Source organism: Epinephelus lanceolatus, chromosome 3 (genome assembly GCF_041903045.1).
Source record: "Epinephelus lanceolatus isolate andai-2023 chromosome 3, ASM4190304v1, whole genome shotgun sequence".
NCBI lineage: Eukaryota > Metazoa > Chordata > Actinopteri > Perciformes > Serranidae > Epinephelus > Epinephelus lanceolatus.
Window position 1 is genome coordinate 24,874,043 of NC_135736.1, and position 16,459 is coordinate 24,890,501.

The 16,459-nt window shown below is 42.3% G+C and overlaps 1 protein-coding gene across 8 annotated transcripts in view; it reads right to left on the reverse strand.

Annotated features, from left to right (window-relative positions):
* fat1a (FAT atypical cadherin 1a) overlaps positions 1-2,563 on the reverse strand; it is a 90,805-nt gene extending 88,242 nt beyond the window's left edge. For 7 of the 8 annotated variants that reach the window (XR_004501557.2, XR_013490759.1, XM_033624381.2 and 4 more), the window contains exon 1: positions 762-897. The gene's annotated coding sequence lies outside the window, so the exon portion shown is untranslated. Of the gene's footprint in view, positions 1-761; positions 898-2,427 lie in introns of those variants that run through there. The other variant, XM_033624378.2, reaches the window with a different exon arrangement.
* Between the last annotated feature and the right edge of the window lie 13,896 nt (positions 2,564-16,459).

A 16,459-nucleotide genomic window follows, 5' to 3' on the forward strand; every position in this document is an offset into this window, starting at 1 on the left:
AAAAGCAAGACGCTGCTGTGTCTGCAGGAGTGTATAATAAAAACCTACATTATTTACTTTTGGCGTGTCAAAACGACCTGAGCAGGGTTTAGTTATTAATGCTTTATGAGGGGTTAATAAGTGACAGAGAGTCTTAACTAAAAATACCTTAAATGTGAAGCTATAGCCTGCAGGTACAAAAGAACCATCTGCTTGTGTGCGACCATTGTAAAAAAATTACAACTACAGCCAAAACTTCTACTTTATAAAAGATTAAATACATTCCTTAAAGATTTCGCATTTGCTACACTATGTTTCTCTGCAACCTTTTAACTAATGAGCTATTTATATTAAGAAAAAATAAAAAATCTTAAAAGGAAAATAACTTAGGTGCCTTCCGACGGTTTCATTTCAAACCCCATCCCCCAACTAAAGCCATTCACTTCACGAGACGATAGCAGCCGAGCGCTGAGCACAGATTTGCCTGATAAAAAACACTCTGCACTTTCCCAACACCGCGCAAAACAACACAGAAACTACTGAATTCAAACAACAGAATTATTTGTTTAAATCAAAAACGACACTAAACCAGTAGTTTTCATGAGGCTAAACTTCCCCCAAAGAGGCAGAGAGAGCAGCGGCGGCTGGTTTCTTTCACAGCCCCGCAGCTCACAATAGCAGACCTAACCTATCTCAACTTTTTCACTCGTTACACAGATGCCGAAGCTAAGCGCCAAAAGAAGCGGGAGCACAACAGAGTATAAAAACAACCATTCACGTACCTCTTCTATTATTAATCTCGTATATTTGGAGGTTTTGCATGTAGTTTATGTAGTCCAGATCTCGGCATGGTAATACGTGGACTTGTCTCCTCTCCGTTACTCCATCTACCACCAGCACTCTCCACTCACTGGTTCCCTTTCTCTCCCACACTGGCGCTGCCCGGTATCTCTCCGCGCTGCGCACGTCCGGATCTACTTTACCGGCTGGCAGCAGGATAAAACCCGGGACCAAGACCAGGGCAGCATACTTTGATCTACTGTCCCTTATATTATATTTATCTAAACAAATATTATTTAAAAAGGGCAAAAAGATGCGCACAAATAAATTAGGTTAATCTTAATCTGGTTGCAACCACTTCACATCACCTATAGCCCCAAAGGTAGCATTGTATTCATGAGAAGCATCCTTTCATAAAACTTCTCTGGACATCCATTTATGAGGGCACTTTGATTAGTATTTGATTTTTTTTTTCTCAAAAGCTCATTGTGACCTTTTGTGAGACGTTATTTGGTAACCTGGGACTCTCTCGTGTCACATTTTCCTCCATATAGGCTATGAATTCTAGTCCCATTTAACCCTTCCTGTCATTACTATAAGCCAAATTAAAGTGACCTACAACAAAGTCCTCATATGACACGCGAGATACTCTTACAAAGGGCAAAATCTCGACCTCCCCAAACGGGACTAACCTTAATCCAATATTCACCACGTGAAGCTGCAGCCCAAACCACTTATGTGCCGTGACAAGGCTTTTTCGTGGAAAAAAAAAACAAGGTGAGTTCAGTGTGACCTCAAGCTGCTGGAAAGCAAACAAACACTATAAAGACAGTGTCAATTAGACAATAATTTATGCTGGCTGTGCTGCAGAATGACCCGTGGATTCACATCATAATTTAGTTGTCAGCATTTTAAAAAAAAAATAACTGTTGGAAAAAACTATTTTGCAAATAAAATCGCAGTTCAGGGCATCTCTGATGATGATAAATGGGCTCATAATACGTGCAGATTCAAAGTTCCTCGCGCGTGTGGGATGCAATTTAGATGTTTTAACATCACTTGTGCAGATTATCTTCCTTGTCATTATTCTTAGCCGTGTTATTGGCTTTTAATAGGGCTGGCTTAGGGCTGGGAGTGTAATGTCCAGCAGTGCGTCCCAGGGTCTGTATTTTGGCATTAGAAGCAGGGTGACTGATGGTGGAGGTACACTCGCCATGAAGGCGCTGATCCCATCAACCCCCTTCCTCACACAGCCATGCTGCCTGCTTCCCAGACCAAACGCTGCACTCCAATCCCTCCACAGGCACTCAGGAGTGTGGCTGCTATGCGATTGATGGCGCTGTCTCACTGCTCTTGCCCGGACTGCAGTGATCCAGCTGGTGCGCCTGCAGAAAGCCTGTGCTGCATGCAGCTAGACAACTTGTCAACTTGTACTGCTGCTGCTTGTGTGAGCGCGCGCGTGTGTGTGTGCGTGTGCTTTTGTGTGCGCGCGGTGCGTTTGAGTGCCCCTAAGCGTGCGTATTTGCGCATTTGGTTATTTGGCACAAGTCAGACAGAAACTCACTTTTCTTTAACACCCATAAAAAATACGATTCGAGTTGAGCATAAAAGTTTAAAGAGCCGTTTCTACGAGCTGATGTGCTCTGGTTTTTACTCAAAGCTACTCACCAGACCAGCTGGATGATCGCCGGCTCCAAACTTCACTTCACAAAAATCCCGGCAGTTTTTGGTAAATATTTTTTCGCGAGCATCTCTCGCACCAGGGTAGGCTTCTGTCTGTGAGAATCCGCCACCTTGTTCTCTTCTTCAGTCCCTCACAGTTTGCAGAGCCCTCTGTTCCGATCCGCGCACAGCAGTCATCACACTTGGTGGCTTGGTACAGTAGAGCTGTAGGCTACGGTGTGCTCCGCTCTTCTCCTCCACAACGGCTCAGGTGGAGTTGCATACTGTTGCTGCCTTCAGGTGATATCGGAAATATCGTAACCGTATTAGGAGCGCGCAAGGGGACAAAGACACAGGGAAGAAATGGCAAAGTGGTGGCTGTCTTGCCCTCAGCCCTCTCGCATGGTGAAGTGACAGAGCTGCTGAGGGTGCCAGGAGAAAGGAAGTCACATGAAGGACTGAGAGTGATGGCTTTGATTTTTAGCTTTTATATTCTGGCTGCCTGCAAATCTTATTAGCCAATTTGCCAGGCACATAAATGCCACTTAGTCTAATAAACGAATTAAAACATGAACTGTATGTCTGATATATATTTTATTCTTAAGCATTGCATGCTTTGATGCATTTCTAAATGCATCTATGTTTAATTTGTGGATAATTTTCTACATCAAAAGCACTTTAAAGTCATTTGGAAAAACCCCAAAGTTTGACAGTGTCAGATCTTCCTGAAGGCATCCAGGATTTTACACCTTCAGCTCTGACGTCACAGATGCCACTCTCATTCCCTGCATGCACAGCTCAGTGTGTGTTGCCTGCAGTTTAGCCTTGTTTATCCTCTCCAAAAATCAAAGCACCCAACCTCGCATGCATTTTTTATTTTGTTTATGGCTTTCTCAATTCAGCTCAGGTTATGGATTGTGGGGTTTTTTGTGCCCTTTAAGAAACCGCCGTGTAGTTTTATTAGTGATCAGCGAGTGCGCTTGAGCATCAGAGAAGCAAATGTCTTCATTCAGCTCCTCGAAAACATGTGGTTAACAACCACACTCGACACCATGCTGTGAAGTGGCTGCCAAAAAATGCCAGAGCAGAAAGGGGGGCTGGGGATTGGGGGGCTGTTGGATCCGGCAGTCCAGCGTGAGAATCTCTGCCTAATGTCCATTCAGCACTGGCTCATTAAAGTCACATTTGCCCACAGGCTGAGTAAACGAATGAGACCTATGGGTTTGGTGTGTGTGCATGTGTGTGTGAGAGAAGGAGGGAGGGAAGGGAGGAGGGAGAAAGATTGAGCTTGTGTGTCAGAGAGCAAGTGTGTAATGTTTCATCTCTCGCTCCTCTCTTGGTCTCCCCTCTATCTAGCTCCCACTTTTGTCCTAGACGATGTTAGGTATCTGAAACAGCCTTTCTCTTCTCTCCGCTGCCTCTCCTCTGATCTGCCTGTAAAGCTTTAATTGAATTCAGGTCAGGTGATGCCCAGGGCTGGTTCCTCTGCTTTGATCTCACCAAGTGTTTGCAGTCCTGACTGCTGGGGGTCAGGTCCTGGTGCCTTATAGACCCTATATGTATGGGGAGGCTGTATAGTGTTTGCAATGGGGAGCACCTCCAGCCCCTTAAAGCAAGTACAAGAAACGTAAGCCTGGAGAGAATCATGCATTTGGTCATGTATGAGTGTAGGCTATGTGTGTGTCTGTCAAAAGTGAATCTCACATTCTACTGGACCAATCATCCCAATATTTTGTGTGCACATTTATGACTGCATGTTCAAGGACCTCTTAGGGTTGTTTCCCAGTTGTTGAGAAACCTGTTTTGTGATTTGTTGATTGTTTACTGCTGACTGCTCTTATGCTGGGTTCAGACTACCCGATTATAACCGTCCTACAGCGTCGGCTTTGATCAGGAACAACCAGTGTCATGTGCAATAACCGATCATTTTATTCCATGTAGTGCGTCATAGTAGACGAGGTGATTCATAGACATAGTAGGTGTCTGGGACACCTCATGACGCCCCGACAGAAAGTCTGGCATGTTGATTTGTCTTTGTCTACCATGACTCTTTGCATCACAGCTGTCACTTTGTTCCAATAGGAACACAGAGCGATCTGCTGCCGTGGGCAACTGTACGGCAACAACACCCCAACTATTTTGATATTTCCTCAAGGGACTACCATGACATAGCCTGGAAATCCAGACCCAAATCTAGAAAGATTTAGGGTCTGGTTATGAGTAATGCAAATGGCCCAACTCGAGGGGCGGCACCAAGCATGCATTTGAAAATATAACTGCACGCAATTGGATAACACTACGACCAATCAGAACAATACACAGGGTGACATATCCAGGGCGCTACCAGTGGAGCTAACTGGTAGATTAGACTCTTGCCGTATCGGCAACAGCAAAAATGTCCTTGCAAAGGAAAGACTCGAGCGTCGTCTTCTGTTCCTCTTTTAGAGAAAAAGCCAAGTCTAACTCGTTCATTGTAGCAGCCAAAGCCGTTTCAAACAGCCGGTGTTCATCCGTAGCCATCTTGCAATGTTTACTCACTGTTTCCGGACTTCGTCGTCGCAGCGAAGTCTATATATCAGATACACCGATGTGACCGGTGCTCCGGATTTCCAGGGTAACCATGACATGGAAAAAAGGAAAATGCTGGCGGGAAATAGCAGACACTCTTAAGCAACTCGGTCAGTACTGCTATTAGCATCAAAGATCCTTCTTTGGAGAAAGACTGGGTAGACAAACATACCATAAAATTCACAAATAGTGGCAGAGCCTTTACTTACCACAAGTACAGAGGATACCAGCTTTATTTGAAATAGACGACATTAGACACAGCCCTTTATCTCTCATTCCATTGGTATTTTTCTATTCTTTAAATTCTTAATCCGCTCCCATTTGCCCTGTTAAATTTAATGCATCACGCCATCATGTCAAACTCAACACTTCCTGTATCCATTTGAAAATAAAAGCCCCTTATCATCGCAGTGGAGAGAATCCCTTTATTTTCTAAAAAGGCTTTTATTCTGAAAGATTTGCAGGAACTTGTTGTGGAGAATTCAGTGAATTGCACGCTTTTCATGCGGTACTTCAAATGTACCTCCTGCCATCTCAGTTTTTACATTACTACAAAAACAGTTCGGCTGGGACCTGAACACCCAAAGTAACAGAATTAATATAATAGTAATGAAAACAGAACAAGAACAATCTGATGACATTGCACACGTCGCAAAAGACAACTAGTGATGGTTGATCGTGGACCAGTGTATAGTCTGTCATGTCTGTCCGCCAATTCACGGCAAGATTTAATGACTCAATAATCACCTAATCTGACATAGTGACTGTCAGGATGGACAAGCATATCATGTAGTCTGAAGCTGGCATTAACCAGACAGTGCAGGCCGCAGGTTATCAATAAATGCACAGTGCTAAAGGTGTTTCCGGAAATCGTCTTGGCTAAAAACAAGACGCCTGACTGTCTGTTGCAGACCACACTTTGGCCTTCATTGTGGCTAAAAAACTGACATCCCTTGAAAAGTTTGGTTTCATTTTGAACTGGAGCATCTGCAAATGAATTCCATACCTGACATGGTGTGATCGACCAAAGCTAGGCAAGATACAAGATGATGCAAAAACAAATAAAGTTTCTGTTACCTTTGCAGCCATTTTGACTGTATCAAGCTGAGAGAGATAATATACTGTATTGGGCTTATCTGAGCAGTATAAATTATTTAGAGTGACCGTGATAAGCTCTGGCAGCAGCTGATCAGGCATACATCTACTGAGTGCAGTTTTCTAGTTCCGTGTCGATTTTGGAGCCCCCTATGGACAAAAAGGGTAGTGTTTCCCTGAAAAGTCTTCATCTGGCTAGCACTTGCATCTGTTTTGGAAACGAGTGACAGGAATATGCAACTAATTTTTAATACTATTCTACTTTTTTAAGCACAGCTGTTGGCAGGATGATTAGCAATGAGGTAGCCTAATGTATCATGTTGTGGCTATGTAACATTGATAACTAGTGGTGGATGAAGTACCAAAAAAGTCATACATGACTAAAAGATATCTGACCAGAAAATGACTTTGGTAAATGTTTAAGTCACCTTTTAGAATATTAGTAAAAGTCTTAAAGTATCTGACATTTACTGTGTCTAAGTTATAATATTACATGTACTTTAGTATTAAAAGTAAAAGTGCAAGTAAATGCTGTCAATAAAAATGCAAGTGGTCAGAATTCAGAGGACCATGAAGTTTATTTCCTCCAAACATGAACATCAGCTTAAAACCTGGAGCATACATTACACTTGAAGGAAACTTCAGCTCAAAGGATTTAAAGAAAACCTTTGAGTATCCAGGGCTGACACACAGCAGGGGAGCAGCCACTGCACAGTTACATGTCACGAATCTTTGTCTCCTTTGAATCATCTGCGGTGGGACGCCATTTTCTGCTTCTGTCATGAAGTCGGTTTCATCATCGAGTGACATGTCATCGCTAACATATAGCATCTAATCTGACATGCAGCCTGGGCTTGACAGGAAAACCAAACTTTGAGAGCACTTGTGTGCACTTGCTCTTTTGTGATAAATCTATGATATAACTTGCAAGCTGGGATCACTGATTCATCAAAGTGTTCGGTTTTAACGAAGTAACAAAACTGCTTTGGGGTATTGTAGTGGAGTTACAGTGAACGTTGACTGAAATATAAAAACTCTAGTAAAGTAGATACTCCCAAAAGAATACTTAATTGTAACAAAGCATTATTATTGTCTAGCTTTTCTTTTATTCTTTGCTAACCCTGCTCCAATACCAGCCATAATCACAAAATATAACATCAGAAATAAAATTCTCTAAAGAAAAATGTCATCCTGCTTCCTTTTAACTGGCTAATGTTCTACTCACTGTGAAACCTTGCTTGGGAAAATGTAAACACAGGCTCTGTCAGCCTGCGTGCCATAAATCATATCATCTAATTTTGCGGGGAATGGTACCCAGGGACAGGCATTAAGAATTAATCCGTAGAAATAGCCAATTTTCTCACTGATGGTCCGGTTTGCTCATGTAAGTCATATAAAGTCATCAGTATTAAAATGAGACTGTTTCAAACTGTTAAAAACTCCAGTAGATGCTTTAATTATTAGTTAAATTAACTTTATGGAGAAAACGTTAACTTGAAATCAGGAGGCACAGGGGAACAACATCCAGGAGATTTTTTATAGGAGACCAGTATTCTTTTTTTATGTCACTCTGACTGCATATCATGTGATAAATTGACGACTGACTCATCAGTTATGTCTCCTGTGCCGCCCATACTGGTGTGAAAGACACTCCAGTCTTGAGTCTAAAAGCCTCATTATAAGAGAGGCTACACTATGCGGCATGCTTCCTCTCATGTAACACACTGCAGGCTCAATTCCCTCTTAAAATCATACTAATCCGCTACAGATTGTCCTCGTGTTGTTGAGAGATGTTAGCAGTGGGCACGGACTGCCGTGCTGAGTGAGTTACTTCTCCTTTCCACCCATGACTAATGTCTTAAGCTGTAGGTTCCCCTGCAACTTGAAACTGGAGAGAGATCAGGGAAAGATACAGATGATTTGTAGCGCGCCTGCAGCAATAGAGCACCCAGGTATCTGTTTCTCCCACCAACCAATCTGTGTAGAATCTGAGTCCTGAGGCAGAGCTTAACTGTAAGAGAGATTAGAATAATTCAATATCCACCCTGCTGTAGTGTCCTCCAGTAAAGACACTGACCCTCCTGGAGCTGGTGCCACTATTCTTGAGATGAGCCACTGTGCAGAAAGGAGTACATTATCACAAAATGAGCTAGTACTACCACAGAACTGATCTTTTGGCTTCAAAATTAAGCACACAATGTACCTGGCACTAAGTTTGTGGAGTTTTTTTTTTTTTTTTTTAGAAACGAACATGAGAAATTTATGTGAAATAATAATAAACAATTGACATTGCCCCTGCAGCTAGAGACAAACTGCTGTGCTCTGAAAATAAAGTCTTCATGCCGCCTCAAGCAAAGCAGGAGATTATCTAAGCAAAGCCCCTTGGTTGTAGAAGCTTCCGTAATTACCTAAAAAAAATGACACAAGAATACACTGAGCTATATCTGGAGCAACCTGTTTGGAGAGTTAACATTACTGCATTATTTAGTTGGTCGTGTTACTTTGAGAGAGCATGCGAGTGAAAAATAAAATGTGTGAAATAGATTAGAGCACTCCTCTCTGCATGCAAGGTTATCATGGAAACCTGTACCGTGTCCTGGGGGAAATCAATAGCCCCCTTCTTCCCGGTTTATACACTCTACATTTGACTCACACTGGGTTGCATTTCGAAGCTCTTTGTTATTCACTGGTTCATAAGCAAAGTAAGATGGCTGTCCTCGGAGACGTCCCCAGATGGATCACAGTAGTGCATTCAAAATGTACTGTAAACAGACTGTTCGCCTTATTAGCCATGAGAACAAAGTCCATCTCGTCACCCAAGAGGGGAAGGGCGCTGAACATGATTCTATACTGTATATTTTGTACATTTTGGATTCATTCTACATTATACTCTCTAACACTTGCACGTAATATTTATTCATGTATTAATAGCCTATGAAAAGGAACATTGATATTTGGGGGAATATGCTTATCCACTTTGCTGTTGAGCGTTAGATGAGAAGATTGATACCACTCTCTTGCGTAATAGCTGTATCAATCTTCTCATCTAACCTACACATGTTTGTGCATTTCCCAGAAAAATGTGCCATGTTGGGAAATACTTATTTGTTCTTTGTTAGGATAAAACAAACAGGTAGCCTATAGCATGTTTACTTGTGAGGTTTTGGAGGTGCTAGAGAGCAGATAGCTTAGCCTGTTTACCTTTGAACAGAGCCAGGCTAGCTGTTCACCTGTGTGTCTTTATGCTAAGATAAGCTAACTGACTATAGCATCTTCTTTAACAAACAGTTTAAATGTATGATGAATATGTAGCTGGGGTTAGCGGCTTGTTAACTTAGCTTAGCATGCTAATTGAAAACAGGGGTAAACAGCTGGCCTGGCCTGGCTCTGTCCAGAGCTAACAAAACCTGCCTACCTGCACCTGTAAAGCTTAACTGACACATTATACGTGTTTTTTCAGTCCTTACAAAATGCTAACGGTAAAAATGACAATTTGTGTTGATTGGTGAGTTTAAGAGGTGCTAGTAGCATATTTTGTTACCTTTGGACAGAGTCAGGCTAGCTCTTTATCCCTGTTTCCAGTCTTTATCCTAAGCTAAGCTAACAAACTGCTTCATATTTAAAGGTCTAGTGTGTGAGATTTATGGGAATTTAGTGGCATCTAGTGGTGAGGACTGCACATTGCAACCAGCTGAAACTTTTCACGGTTAAACTTCCTTCAGATTTCTTTGTTCAGGAGGTTTTTATCAGTAGCCGAATTATCTGTAGAGGTCTCTTCCTCTCCAAAACAAATGGACAAGGTGATTAAAATCGGTAAAAACACTGAATAAAGTAGTTTCACATTACAAATCAGTGTTTTTCCTACCCTGTTCAGCACCTTGCAGATGGGCTGCTAGTAATGTGTGCTCATATTTTTTTTCTGATCCAGATGTTCAGGAGGTTTTTACCAATTATTTGCAGAGGTCTCATTCTCTCCGAAACAAACAGTCCCAGTAATTTAAACCAGTAAAATCACTGAATGTAGTTGTTTCACATTACAAATCAGTATTTATCCTGCCCTGTTCAGCTCGTCAGAGACGGGCCGCTAGCTCAGCACCTGCTAATATATGTTTCTCCAGCACTTGCAAAATGCAAAACCACAAAAACATGAATGGCCCAGGCCAGTGTTTGGTTTGTCTGTTCTGGGCCACTGTAGAAACAATACATGGTGATCTCTATGGACGAGGGCCAGCTCCCTGTGGAGACATAAACAACTCATTCTCAGGTAATGAAAACACCATTCTTATTTTCTGGTAATTTAACATAAAGAAAACAATATATTCCATTTCTGCCCACATGTCACCCTAAAGCCTACACGCTGGACCTTTAAACAGACAAACATGAGAGTGGTATTGATCTTTGTACTATTCCATAAAGCCTATCAGAGGAGTATTTTATTTGATCTTGTTTAATCATGTGGCTCATGCATTGAAACATGTGTTTGTTCACTGTGTGTCAAATCACCTTCCCTCCTCTACTCCAGAGACTCTGGACTCTGGAGTGCTGATTGACTTGCTGGTAGAGTAGGTGGCTTGGGGAGATAATATCTCTGAAGAGTGTGTGCTCAACATACAGCATCATGACTGCTTACCATATGCAGTGCAGCCTATCTGAGCAATGTCATTCCAAGCCAAAAGCTTGACTGAGGCAGAATACATTGTTGTGATTTAGGATAAAGTAATTTAATCTGCTTTCGCATGCAGACCAACTCTCTGAGTCTGCAACATATATGTTGCTGTCACACATACGCTGCTCGCCAACATGCAGAATCTGGTTACGTTTTTTCTGAAGCACACCTCCTTCAGCTTTCTCTCTTGAGAGGCCAGCTCTTTGATGTGACGTAACGTGTAAAGGCGGTGGGGGATAAACAACAAATTGAACACAACACTGACTGATATTTTTGATGTACTGTATTCCAGCAGTCATTTTTGTCCTTACTAAATCCTAATCCCACTGAAATTGTGTCGGGATTATACACAAAAGGCGCATTTTGGACATGGATTTGCATGGATGGATTAGTAAAGCCTTGTAATGGAGGCTCGTGCTTGTACAGAAACCTCCATCCTCTTGTTGTTGCACATTAAAACGACGCGGCGCTCCACTTCATGTTAACACACATTACTCATCTCCCACCCTGGGAGCACAGATAATTTCTCATTGCTATAAAACTTGTGAATTTGTATATATCAGCAGGAAACAGATGCCCGAGTCAGAAACGTTCTGCTTTACAAGGACAGTTTCACGTGTCAACAAACCACTCCAAACAGCAGACACCCAGTGCTGTATGTTCATTTGCAGCTTAGGGCTTTAAGACAGTGATACAGAGGATTGTGCTTTGAACCCCTGAGGATGATGATGCTGCCTTTCACTCTCACCCAGCCCACATTTTCCCTTGAACAAACTGGAGCTCAGGAAACAGAAAACTGCAAATAAAACGAAACCATTAAGTCCTTCACAGTGTATTCATTCGGGCTCCACAAGACACCGCCTTGCTCTTCAATCGTATTCTTTGTACAAAAACAAGCCAATCATGCTCCTCTGGCAGTCATGTATTATGTATTTACAAACACATTTGCTTATCTAATAGGAGCCATATCGCGTCTCAGATTTAGACAGCTTAGGGAATGCCCTGAGGCCCTCACACTGATTCCTAATCCTCAGATCTAGGGGATGTCATATCTCTCCTGGGAGTGAATGAAAGGACCTAAAAGGACCAAAGTTTGCCTCGTTCTCTTTTGCTTTCCATCTTGTGTACAAAACAGAGAACATTTGTGTGACTAAGTGCTGGAATAATGCGTGTACGTCCTTGGCAGAGTCACAGCAGAGGATGGGTGCTTGGTCCTTGCCTGCAGACAATATTTTGTGTAATCGCATCTGCAGCAAACAGACAGGCCACATTCAGTCCCATTTCACAGCACATACAAATTAAATGTGTGTAATTGAAGGTGTCTTGTTGCTGAAGTCTTGTCAGCTTTTTGCCACAGGTAACACCAAACCATGGATCACTTTTACGCTTTTACTTTTAACAATTTGCAAAACCCCTCCCCCCAAACAGCAACTGTGCAATTAGCTTCCGTAACTAGGCACAGCCGGCTTGTCACTTGGGAGGCTGGTGGGGGTGGCCTTTCGAAAACCAAGGAAATGTATTGAACGGTCATTTTCTGCTCTAAATTAAGCTGCACATGTGACCATGTCTGGCTAGCTATCTTACTACATACACCTAATCCAGCACCAGGCTATAAATTCAAAACCAAAGAGCATATCATCAACTAAACACAGTTGTACATTATTTTGTAGGAGTACAGATTACATTAGAAAAAGCCCCCTTTAGGATTAGGGTGCCAAAATTCCAAAGCCTTGTTAGTCTGAAAAATGTCCCATTGGACTGAAAGCCCATTTGTCCAACAGCCCATTATCCCAAAAACAAATGCCTATTGCTCCCAAGCCCTGTTTCTCCGAGAATACACACTCTCTTCAGTTAGTTTCAGTTTCTCAGCGTCGCCTGAGCCACTGATCTCACGTGTTCTCACTGACCTTTTGTGGCGTTTCTCAGCGGCATTTGAACCACTGATTCCACGTTTTTAACGACCCTTTTGAGTGTTTCATAGTGACATTTGAGCCACTGAATCCATGTGCTTTTCACCCACCCGTTCCTGCTTTGTCAGAGGCTTTTGTGCCAACAAATGTAGGCAGTTAAAGGAATACTCCGACGATTTGGGAGTTATGCCCTTTCTCTATCATTTTCATATTGAGACAACATGATCAATATCTTTTTTGTGTCTGTACGTCCAGTGGCTGGGTCTCAGCGGTTAGCATTGTGGCTTATCTTAGCGAATACAATTGAAGTCTATAGGGGGTCAGTAGCCTTCTCGGTAAAAATGAACAAATAAACGTTACAGAAACCCTGAAACTGGTATTTCTACATGTGCATTTAAAATAAACATGTTTAAACATTAATTTGAGAAACGAGAGTCCTTTTTAGTCGTTTTAGAAGAAGTCTGATACACAGAACTATAGTGTGTTTTACGCCCTCTGTGCAGGGCGTAAAACACACTATAGTGTGTTTTACGCCCTGCACGGAGGGATACACCGGTGAGCAACAGCTGCAGCTGGCTCTGGGACAGGTACACTAGGTCATTCGGTAAAAGCAAACAAAGAGACGACACGGACAATCATGCCTCGAAAATGTATTATTGCAACTTGCAAAAACATTCAAGGCAAACCTACAGGCTAGATGAAAAGGCACTGTAAATGTGCATTATAAAGTGATATTACTCACTCGACTGAAAGCTGTCCATCAGCTCCTGCAGGCCTGGGCCGTTTTTTCCAGTTTATCTTATGAACATGAAAAAATGTTTCAATCATGCAAGGATTAGTGATTGCTGCAAAGTTTTCACTCCTTGTGATGCACTCTCTGCGGCGGTTTTTCCTCCTGATGATATATCTCCCCAACGATGGTAGCACCGAATCCCATTCTGTGCAGCAAAATGATTCCACCTCCGTAAGCATAGGTTGGCAAGCCCCGCAGCTACACCACCAATCCTCCCCTGACCTCCGTCTCCCCTCGGCCCCTTGCTGTTCCACTGCCTCGGAGGATTCAGCCTCTCTTCTCGCCCGCTCAGCATCCAACACCTGGAGTTCCTCATCTGTATACTCTGGCTCAAACAGGTATGGCTCTGGGTCTGTGTCCGCTACAAGAAACTCTTCAAAATCTCGTTCAAAGTCATCCATTGCAGCTACTATAGTCCGGAGATATCGTTAGGCTAAATAAACACTGAGTTTTGTTTACAGGCTACGTCTGTGCCTGTGCCTGCTCACCCTCGTATCCCTCTGCAGATCACAGCGCAGGGCGTAAACACACTATAGTTCCGTGTATCAAACTTCTTCTAAAATGACTAAAAATGACTCTCTTTTTTCGAATTAATGTTTAAATATGTTTATTTTAAATGCACGTGCAGAAATGCCAGCTTCAGGGTTTCTGTAATTTTTATTTGTTCACTTTTACCGAGTAGGCTACTGACCCCCTATAGACTTCAACTGTATTCGCTAAGATAAGCCACAATGCTAACCGCTGAGACCCAGCCACTGGACATAGAGACACAAAAAAGATATCGATCATGTTGTCTCACTATGAAAATGATAGAGAAAGGGCATAACTCCCAAATCGTCTGAGTATTCTTTTAAAGCCAAAACACAAACCATAACCAAGTGACCAACAACGTGCGCCTAAAACTTTTACCACATTCACTCAGTATTGTTGAGAAGTGTGTAGTTTCAGTGTATTTACTGTGGAAAAAATATGCATAAAAGTAACATGTCCATGGTTTATAGAAACGTACAATGCAATTTTTTTCTGGCAATTGGGTTGTCTAACTCTAAGAAGTAGTGGGGCTTTGGAGTAATTTGTTTTAGGGATAACGGGCCATCAGAGAAATGGGCATCCCATCTAATGGGCCATTTTTTAGACGAACAGGGCTTCAGAATTTTGGGCCGTTGGACAAAGGGCAGTCCCCTGGATGGTGACATTCTCTTAATACCCACCATGGGTGTGCCAGTTCTAGATTTTTCTGTATCAGAGTATAGTATCAAGTTCGCAGCATTACTATACCTAACTGTACGTAATAGGTTTGCTACATCCTGCACTATGAAAAGATGCTGTTCCTTTGCTTCCATGTCTTCCATGGATCATCAGGTAGTGGGTATAACGACTTCTTGCCTCTCACTCTTGACATTAGTGCCAGTCTTATAGCTGTAACTTTCTGGATTTTGTTATATTTCCTATTTTATTTTGAATCACTAACCTCTTGTGTCATTGCAGTTTCCTGTATTTTCCCATCTTCCATCAACCACACCTGCTGCCACTTACTCACCTGCCCCTGATGATCCTCTCAGCCATCCCTGTGTATATATACCCACCAGCTCTTCATGTCTCTGCCAGATTGTCTTTGCTCCTTTGTGTCATTGCGTTCCAGCAATCTCTGTGTTTGATTCCCTGGATTTTTTTTTTTTCAACTTTGCCTGTTTTGGATTTTAGGATGTTTTGCCTACTCCCTGTCTGTTTTGTTAGCTTTTTGGACTCTTTGTTTGTGTATTACCTTTTTTAAACCCTACTCTGCTTCGTGCCTCTGCATTTGAGTCTGGCTTTCATCATACAATAGCATGATGTATGGAGCAGTATTTGGGACCCTTTTCCAGGGCTCTCGTCTCGAAACAAGTCATCCAGACACTAGTCGTAGTTTTCAGCTCATGGAGTTGGTGATAAGTAGCTCACTAGCTAACCACAGTAAAATCTGTCACTGACAGTTGTCATTTGTCAGCAGCTACAAATGACAAGGCTGTTTTTGTTGAAATCTGTAAAAAATCACAGACATAGAAACAGTAAGAGTTGTTTACTGAACGTCAATTCAGTATTTATTTATTTTTATCTTTACATCAGTGCGTGTTCGGCTGTCAATTTGGTTCTCAGATTGCCAGCCAGAAATATTGTTTCACGTTTTCTTCCCGCTCCCCAGAGTTACTAACATTCATGGCACATGAGAGATGTATTCTCATGGTGCATTATGTGCATGAAACTGACATTGTGAGCTGGACGTCAGCTCTGTCTTCTCCTCACAGGCTCGCAGCAGGAAAATAGCAAAGTGCTTCGGTGGCACATAATCTACCCTCAGGACATGTTCAGAGACGGCTGTGCTGGTGGCACTAACAACGCTGTTACTGTAATAAGGCGATGTGTTCCTGTGTGTGCTTCTGTGCCATGCTTCTGTGTTTTACCGTGTGTAACACTTTATATAAATGAACTGGCTCTAAGACAGGGACTTTAACTGAGGTGCATTTGCATGTTAAAGTTCCCTCTGCAAAACCCAGAAATAGAAATCAGTGCCAGCACGGAGATGCAAATGAGTGGAGCAGCAGGTGGAGAGTGGCCTTCATCAATGTTTGATGGGCTTCTTTCTTTCTTAGCAGCAGACTGGCAATATCACAGCAGCATGAAAAGATAAACAAGAGGCAAGCGCACACAGCCAAGCTGAAGAGCAGAGGGTCAATTTAATGTTACGTTGTTTTTTTTCTAAATCAATATTCCATACGTAAACATTCTAAAAGAATAAAAAGACCTTGAAAGAATAACTCATTCCATTTTCATCAACTTCCTCGTCTCTGTCGGAGCTAGTGAGTCGCTCAATGAGTGAAAGCCCTTTCTTCACTGTCTGTCATTCAATTAGATATAATGGGGTAAAATGTGCCATGCTTGCAGTGCTCAGGATTATTTTTAATACATCAGTTTCCGCCCTCTGCTCCATAAAGAATGACATCACACACAATACTTGCTGACATTTTG